The sequence below is a fragment of the Aplysia californica genome, unplaced genomic scaffold (genome assembly GCF_000002075.1).
Source record: "Aplysia californica isolate F4 #8 unplaced genomic scaffold, AplCal3.0 scaffold00375, whole genome shotgun sequence".
Lineage (NCBI taxonomy): Eukaryota > Metazoa > Mollusca > Gastropoda > Aplysiida > Aplysiidae > Aplysia > Aplysia californica.
Window position 1 is genome coordinate 79,552 of NW_004797645.1, and position 9,619 is coordinate 89,170.

Here is a 9,619-nt window from a genome sequence, read left to right on the forward strand (position 1 = left end):
GGAGACGCTTTCGATTTCCATCCACGCCATCTACTCTGAAATACACAGTCATACCTTAGAAAACAAAGCCAGCCCATCTACAACTCACCAGCATAAGCTTCCAAGTTGTCTCCAAGGCACAGATGTGAGGAGTATTCAGAACAGATTTTGTCCACGGTGGAAGATTTCGCATCTTTTTCCTCTAGTTTCCACTCACAAACCTTGCACAAGATTTTGTGAACTTCTTTCTGTGGGTGGGCATAGTAATGTTTGATGATGATGATGATGATGATGATGATGATGATGATGATGATGATGATGATGATGATGATGATGATGATGATGATGATGACTATTATTATTGATGATGATAATAATAATAATAATAATAATAATAATAATAATAATAATAATAATAATAATAATAATAATAGTCATTGTCATAATAATAATAATAATAATGACATCCCGTCTTTCAATGTCTGATGTTAACCCCTACATCCACAGAGGAGAACACTACCCCAGCTAAATAGAAAAGTCAGAATTACTAAGGAATTAAAGTTACGATGACTTGTGGCTTCTGCTGTGGCCGATGAGACCAATATTCTGGAAGACCAAGGTTTGCCACATTTTGAACATTTAAATGCTCCACTTCCATTTGTGGATGAGCACCGCGTTTGTGCTTCTGTCTTGCCTTCGGCATTTCATATTCGAGAAGCGTCATATTATAATTTACTGTCCGCTGTGACTGCTGCTGTCCAGTTGGGTGTATCAAGAGCAAGGCTCTCTCCTATGTTGAAATATTAATGATGAAGTCCTTCAGAAACATTAATTATGTTACGACGTGGTGGAATCAGGTGCTCGCCCATTCTTAGGCATATGGATTTACTTGAATCATCCTAAACCCTTTTTATTTGCCTTGTTTTGGAAGAACTAAATATTCTCCTATCTTGAATAGAAGTCAGAATATTTGGTTGGGGTCGCCTGCTGGTTTCAGAGGTAAAATTAGCGAGAAAATGGTCGCCAATGTTTGGTCACTTCCACAGCTTCAGAGTCCTTGAAAACCTAAGATTTACAGTTTTAGTGGCTTTAATTAACGTTTTTCAGTAAAAATCCATACAGAAATGTGTTTTTAAATGGACATAAAATATGTTGAGCCAAAAAAACAAAGCTTCGATAAAATTCGCCAAACCAACAGAAAAATGCCGGTATCTTCGATTTCATTATTCTAACGAGTGCCTGAGTTCAACTCGATGCCTCACATTTTCAGGTTGTTCTTGTAGCGCTTATTTTGGTGCACCAATCTTACGCTTCCCCGAGGACAGCTCGGAACATAACACCACCTTTGGGATTCTGACATAAGACAACTTTATAACATGGACAGCCCAGCGATTTTGAGTTCTTTTGAGTCTATGAAACAAACTCCCGGCTTTTGCCCTTTTACTTTTTAAACAGTATAGATCTACTATCCACCCTACTTTCCCTTCTCCCCCCCCCCCTATATTTATTCTTTTATGAACCTAGAAAAACAACAATAGATAGCATTAAAATGTGTATTGCTCAAATCCCCGCTCAACAGCAGCTCTATGCGCTTTACAATCTGTACTATTACACCCGCAGATCTGAGAGCATTTTGAAACAACCTCAACTTCCAGGGAAGCATACAGTGCAGGCGGTCATTTATAGACACTAAAACACTAACATACTGAAAAGATCTTTCGCTGTCTATGGGCGGGTACCCCTTTTCACCTGGGTGAAGTGAGGAAAATTCGGGTAAAGTGCCTTTCCGGAGGACACAACGTCGGGCCCTCGGCTCGAACCCCCGACCCCGCAACCTCACGATAACGAGTCCGGTAGCCTAACCACTTGGCCACCGACGCCACAAAAGACCCCACTAAGCCCTTATTTATTGTACAAGTAGACACGCTTTTTTCCAAGGCACTGCCATTGCCATGCCAATAGCCAAGTAAAACGCACGACCTTGATGTTGTTACTTGTTGAACTGGCGTAAAGTCTACTCAGAACATACGTACAGTGACAATAGTTTCGCTCATACACTGAGATACCTGCAGATACCACAACTGGAGTCGGCATCCGTTCACAGGGACAAGAAAATCTTCAGTAACAAACAGGTGTAGCCAGCCATATCGAAAACTGACATCGGTCACCATGGTTTGATTCTCATTTTTCTGTTCGGATACCCCCCCCCCCCCCCCCCTAAAAAAAAACCCCCCAACATACTTTTTTTTTTTTTTTTTTTTTTTTTTCGGGATCCCCCCCCCCCCCTCCCCTAAAAAAAATCCCGTTAATACTACTATTTTGATTTGTCTCTATCGTCCGTCTCTCAGGCGAGAAAATCTTCAATAACAAACAGGTGATTTCGTACAAATACAAAAACACAGGAAAAACTTACAAGTTCCCACATCTCCCCAGCATCAACGACAACAGTGGCGACCACGGCCAGACACAGGAGAGTTGTCAACACCTTCAGCTCCATCAGGAATCTGTGAGAAGAGATCTAGTACGGTCGTGTGGGTTACAGGTTGAAAGCTGATGTTTGACAGTCTTCCGTTTTGTCCTCTATCCCAAAGTGTGCGTGGCCTTTTATCCTGGAGCGACACGCAAAAAATCACATGAATTATGCAAACGAGGATGGCACAATAATAATTTATAGCAGTAGAGTCCCAGCTTAAGTGCAGTACTTTCTGTGGCAAACACACTCTTTGGATAAAAAGCTGTTGTGTCATTGGAAAGGAATGTTGGACATTTCAATTTAGTGGGAGCAATGGGATGGGGAAAAGTACAGAAATCGCAGACTCTACATTTTTCGAAAAAAAAGGCAACAACAACCAAAAAAAACAAAAAAAACAACTAATATCCCCCCACCCTGGACAAAAAATGAAACATTAAAAGTAATGAATAAATTTTAAAAATATTAACCTAAATAACCTAAAACCAAACAAAAATAAAAACGAAACAAAATAAGAGCATATTATCACAAACGGACACATATAATATTGTGTCTGCATTAACAGAAAAGTTCCACAGAATAATAATGCTGGTTACTCAAACGTTCAAGAAAACAAAGGACATCTATGTTGTAGTAAATACAGGCCGGACATTCCTAGCCACATTTCTCTGAGAGAAAAGATGCAATGAAGAAGCCGTGAAGCCAGAGTCAAAGTAGCGCGGTCAAAATTTCGTGGCACAAGTTATCCTTAAATATCTCTTTAGCAGGGGGTGTGTGTGTGGGGGGGGGGGGGGAGGCTCTCGTGGCCTAGAGTTAAGGTGTCGGCCTCTCATTCAAAGGTCCTGGGTTCGAATCCGGGTAGCGACCGAAACATTTTCTTCTCTAAAATTGTCTCCTCTCACCTCCTTTCCTGCTCTCTAGCAATGTTCTGTTGTCTGCTTTCATTTCCACTTTCTGCCCCCACCCCTCACCCCCTTTGCTCCCTCCTCTGGGCTCCTGACTCTTTCTGCAGCCTTTCTACTGCTACTCCTTGGCTCCTCCTTACTGCTGTCTTTCAGCCACACCCCTGATCTTCTGGTAGGAAAGATCTACACCTAGCCTTCTCGGACAAGGGCGAAAAATCTCGGAGGGCCCGTGTGCAAGTTGCGCACGTTAAAGATCCCTTGGTGGTCTAAAATCGAAAAGAGTAGGCTTCGGCCGCCACCCGGGCAAAATTCGAAATTTCCTACCGACTGAAAATATTAGGTGTGTCCCGCGCGCTCATAATATGACCTATGCAGTTGCGAGCGCCGTAAAACACTTTACAAAAACAAACAAAATCTTTAGCGGGTGAATCAATGTCACTAATGTCACCCATACTTTGTACGTTTTGTATAAAATTGTCTTACGTTAATCACATTTTTCCTTCAACAACTGTATGTTTTAAAAAGTTTCTTCACAAATTTTTATAAATGACTATATATTCAATAAGCATACAGACTTGCTAAAAAAAGCGATATTGCCCGAGCTGTAAACTTATAACAATCTGTAGAAACCATCGACTGGAATTTTTTAGTAGTATTTATTAAGGAATTTTCTAGAATACAATGTGTGGGTGTTTGAAAAAATATTCAACTGTAAAGACAACTTGATATAGAAGTCATTGTGCAAAAGCTGGGGAATCTATGTTCGATTGTTAAGGAGATATTTTACAATAACTTGCGCCATGCATTTTTGACCGCACAATAGAATCATGCCGTGCCAGGTTTAAAACAGACGTCAGTGATCATGGTTAGAAGCTCACTTCTCTGTTCAGATACCTCCCTCCCCCCACCCCCCCCCAACAAACAAACAAACAAACAAAACCAAACAACAAACCAACAACAAAAAACCGTAAATACTGTTGTCTTGATCTGGCCCTGTCATCAATCTCTAAGACATTTTTAAAGTTCCTTGTCCTTGGCCTTCCACTGAGTCATCTACTTTCTATTATTCCAGTGAGGGCAAGACGTTCGAGGCCTTTTTTTCGATTCCAGTGTCTCAGAAACCGCAACACTTTTCTTTACCTATTTGTTTTCAAATTAGTGAGCTACCCACAAGAGCTTCTTTCATGACGACATTATTTGATTTGATTTTTATTTTTCCCCGAGATTCTTAATAATGTAAGTCTCTTAAAATAACTTTTTTTTAGTTTATAGTTTATTCTCAGTGTACAGGGTGATCCCAAAAAAAAACTTTAAAAAAACTGTGCAACTTGTTTTACAAATATATATTCTTCCATACTAAAGTTTTGCTTTTCAGATTGGAACATAATATTTGGAAACCAAAAGGAATTTGTCTCATATTCATTTTAAATAAGTCCATGCAATGGTTTTGCTTTATATGGCGCATTAAAAAAACAACAACAACAACTGCAGCAGTCTAACTAATCAACAGTAGTTGCATATATTATTTTCCCCAAATCTCGTTTGCCTGCTGATATCATGGTTAAGTTAAGTAAAGAGCGGGTAGTTTTTTGTACTGAACATTACATCTCCACAAACTCACTATCCCTGACATTCCGTAAGTTCTGTGCACGGATTGGAAAGAATGCTTAGGTGTTCTCTAGACCTTTTGTAACATGAGTAGAGAAGTTCCGTCAGGTTGGATCTATCGCGAATCAGAGCTAAAAATGTCATAAAAACGACCACTTCAGATCGAATACACACCATGGGCAGCCCTTTAAATTATTTCACCAGGGTGCAGATTTCAGTAGTCGAGTCCCATGAGACGTCTGTCCGTAGACGATCTGCAGCTAGGACTTTCCTATAACCTCAACACTCTGCATTCCCAGGGTTGATCTTAACGTACGACTGTACCGTTTTCATCTTCCCCAGGCTGATATCACATTGATCAAAGCGTGACAATGTGTTCATGGTTCCTCAATTGTCTTGAAAAGCTGGATCATTTCTTCGATGACATTTATTGCTAGCCTCCACTCTTTCTCAAAACATCAGCGAACAGAAAAATGTTGAGATTTTTTTATCCCCCGAAACTGAGGAGAAAAACAATATCACCATTTGCATGATATCATTTTATGATGTTATTGATATTTTCTCCGTACATGTTGTTCCTGGTTATGTTCTTAATTTGTCAAACAAAATTCATCTGAGTTATATTATTATACAATATACATATACAATACATATATATTTTTAAAAATGTATATATAATATGCATTATATATTATACTGCACGCTATTAAAAATGCAACACATCGTTCGCAGAGTCTGTACATGTTTGTATCAAATAAAAATAGATTGTAATAAGTGGTTTTTCAAGTTTATTCATTCTGCAACAAATGTGAGCCATTTTGACAACACACTTCAACTATATATATATATATAGATCTTATTATATATATAATATTATTCTTCACACCGCGACCTGTTCTACAATATATGAATCTGTTTGAGGAGGAGATCTGATTCTGATTTCCCCAAAATAAGCCTTTACAGATGATACACTCCCCGAGACCAACTCGTTAAAAAGTAACATTTTAAAAACAAATTGAATAAAACACAGGCTGTGAACTAAATGAAATGATTCCAATCATGTTGTGTTTTGGGGTTGTTGTTTTTTTGCCCGAAACGATCTGACAGATCCGGCTGAATGGACACGATGTCGACACTTTAAAAAAATTAATTGTGCCTATGCTGTCGACGGTGCGTGGATTTTAGGGCCTTTTCAGTCAACCGTGTGAAAACAGCCACGCTGCACAAAATGCTATATAATATTTTTACATTGTCTACTTTTGACAAAGTCTATGACAAAAACCCAAACCAAACAGACAGACAAACACGAAAAAATATAACACAAAATCACAAAAGACTAAAATACTTTTTTGTAGCTTGCCGGAAACAGCTGTAATTACATGACGTGTGGTGCTCGCTCTTCCCCAGTCAACCGTGCACAATTTGTCAAGTTGACCTAGATCTAGACGCTATAATATTTCTATAACTCAGACAGACTAAAGCCCAGATTGATCATGCCGCGGTAACGCCCCTTCCTTGTTGCCTCAAACGCCTGTTCGCCTCAGTGTGAGTTCCCCTTATGTTGGTGAACCTTTCAAAATTTCCTGTAAAGATGACGTCAATATCAGCTTGTGTATTTTCCATCTTGTACGACTTTGTTGCTACTTTTTTCACTGTTTTTTTTCCAGCTCTATTCATCATCTTCTTCTTCTTCTTCTTCTTCTTCTTCTTCTTCTTCTTCTTCTTCTTCTTCGTCATATACCGGGCCGTCCTGCTCAGTTCATCTGCCAGCCCGCACAGTTTCTCTTGTAGTGTCAATGAGGTTGGCCACGTTTCCTGTCTCAGGAAGATTGTAGAGGTAGATGGATGGTGGTAAGAATGGCCTCTTGCGTCTTCCTTTGCTACAGATCAGAAGACTAGGTTCTTTACTTATGACTGGTATTTTTATTTGACGGAACAAGGGATCTTTGTAGTCCAAAAGGATGGAACTGATTTTTCTAGTGCCAGCGATAATGTATAATTCATCAAATTAGAAGTATGTAGATGTTGAAATTTTGCGTTCATTCCGTTTTTATTAATTCAATTCTTCTTTAGCTTGTTGTCTTGAGTTCCGGGCCCATCCTTTTAAAAAAAAAAAAATTGATCATACTTTCTGTGGTTGAATGCAAAGATGTTAAAAATAGAACCTCTTTGGGTGGAACAAAAATATGGGCCTCATTGATCTATTAAATTTAAAGTACAAATTATAGTATTTTGTTCACTTTTTTCTGCAGAGGAGAAATGTCGACATGTCTGTCAAGTTTGTTGTCTACTGCAACACCGGAATAGATCTGCTTATAATCTGACGTTTACATTTTTAATTTCCAGACGTTTGTACCAATTTGTCTGAACGAAATCAATTTTTTCCAGAACAATTTGGCCTAGATTAAAAAACTTTTCTTCATAAATTTATACATGTATACATCACTTGAAATCTCTGTCACACGTAAAATCGGACGTTTTACAGCACTTCCCGCTTCTCACACACATTTTGAATGCGCATATTATGGCTTACGTCATAGCTTATCAATGACAATTTTCAGTGGCAAAACTTGTTACAAGAAATAATTGTTATAGTGAACACATTTCGAGAACTAATGGCTCTCAAAACATTCGTTTAATAAGCATAATGTCCCGATTAGAAAAACATGACAGAATTGCTATTAAAAGCAATATTGCCCCAGCTGGAAACTTTTAAAAATCTGTAGAAACCACCCACTTGAATTTTTATAATTAGTATTTATTAAGGAATTTTCTAGAATACAGCTAGCAGGTGTATACAGAAATATTGATCTGCTAAGACAAATGGATATGATACAAGTCACTGTGCAAAAGCTGGAGCTTTGTGTTCAATAGTTGAGGAGATATTTGACAATAAGTTGCGCCACGAATTTTTGGCCGCACCATAGGTACTTTTTTGGACGAGTATTTCAGTTTTTCTGTAGGTACCACGCCGAGATAAAGCCAGTTTATTGGACACAGTCTCGCAACATACGAAATTCGTTTTACTTGGAGATATCATTTTGACTTCCATTAAACATAGATATAGGTCTGTCCAGCAGGCCGCACATAGGCCTATTGAAGCAATGCTCAGATCCCGACTTTCCCCCTCATATTATATTCTGTGTACCGTATTAAAACCACACACATAGTGTTCATAGTAAAGAATCCATAAATAGCCTTAATAAGAATGGCATTAGTGAGGGAAGATCAAATTAAATTGCTCTCTTCTGCAACTTCGACAAGACCTAACTTTGCAGAACGACGACAAACTGTTGCATGGGTAACAATCTGTGTTGATATGGAGAGGAAGTGCGCTGACACTCGTGCTGGATGTACGTGCCTCCCCCCCCCCCCCCCCCCCCCCCCCCCGCCCAAACCACCAAACCAGGGCGGTGCTACTGACTGAAGTTGTCTTTAGGCCGTTCCCAAAGGGGGGATATTAATATGTTCTTATGCACAGCAGAATCGTAAATGGGCCAATTTACCAATGCCATGCTCATACTGTGCCAGAACAACATAGGGCGAACCTCTGCTTTTTCTTTCCTCATCCTTACTATCGTCAATTTTCTTCTTTTGAATGTTTGTCACTCTCTTGTGAGCTGATATTTCTGTGGTGCCTTGATAGTCGAAGCTTATTTTGTGCTGTTGAGGCTAGAGAGGTGAGCAGAGTAAGCCTGATTCCCCATTTGGACTCCTCTGTTGACATCCACCCCTTGGCGCTCATATGACCTTATGCAGTTAAGAGGGCCTTAAATACCTTACTTAAACTAAACATGATTCAAGTCCACGCATACATTGGGATAGAGGTAGAAACAAGACAGTAAAACATCAGCTTTCAACCTGTAATCTATACGCATGTACTTGTTCTCTTTTCACAGATTCCCCATGTAACTGATGTTGCTGACATAGTTCTGTGGTCTACTTCTGGTAGTAGAAGTTGTCGCCGAGCTTGAGAACGCACAGAACATTGTAAGTTTTTACTGTGCCTTTGTATTTGTAAGGAATCCTTATTGTACTTTCGTTCTCTGAGGGAATGTAGTATGTGGACGCCAGCTGTGACAACTGCCAAAATTTCAAACATTTAAAGAAATTAATGTTGTCAGTGTACAGATTTTGTGGGGAGACGTCATGTCAGCTGTATAAGTGACAAAGTCAAGGTCGTGTATATCACTCCGTGGTTGGTTAAACAGTGGCAGGTGCTTGGTAAAATGTGCTTACTTTTGCAATAAATGAGGGTTTGATAGGTTCTGTATCTTGCTAGATACATGGGATAAGAGAGGAATGGGAGTAGTCGGGAGGGGATGGGGATATACTACTTATGAAAAATGTTATGGTCATAAAGTAGTATTTTTTTTCAAACTGGCAATTGTCAATGAAAAATCCTGTATGAAGAATGTGCAACTTCCAAAATGTATAGGGTAGCACGTATTCAACATTCTAAGAAAGCCGAAGACAAAATTGCCATATCATACATGGTATTGGAAACCACCCGGAAAAGAAAAACGAGGAAGACCAACTGGAAGCTATAGAGGTACACTAAGGGATGAGGCAATCACCCAGGGGCTGGGTTTGCCGAAATTGGAGGACGTGGCCAGGGGCAGACAAGCATGGTTTCGACTGCTCTCAGCCTTATATA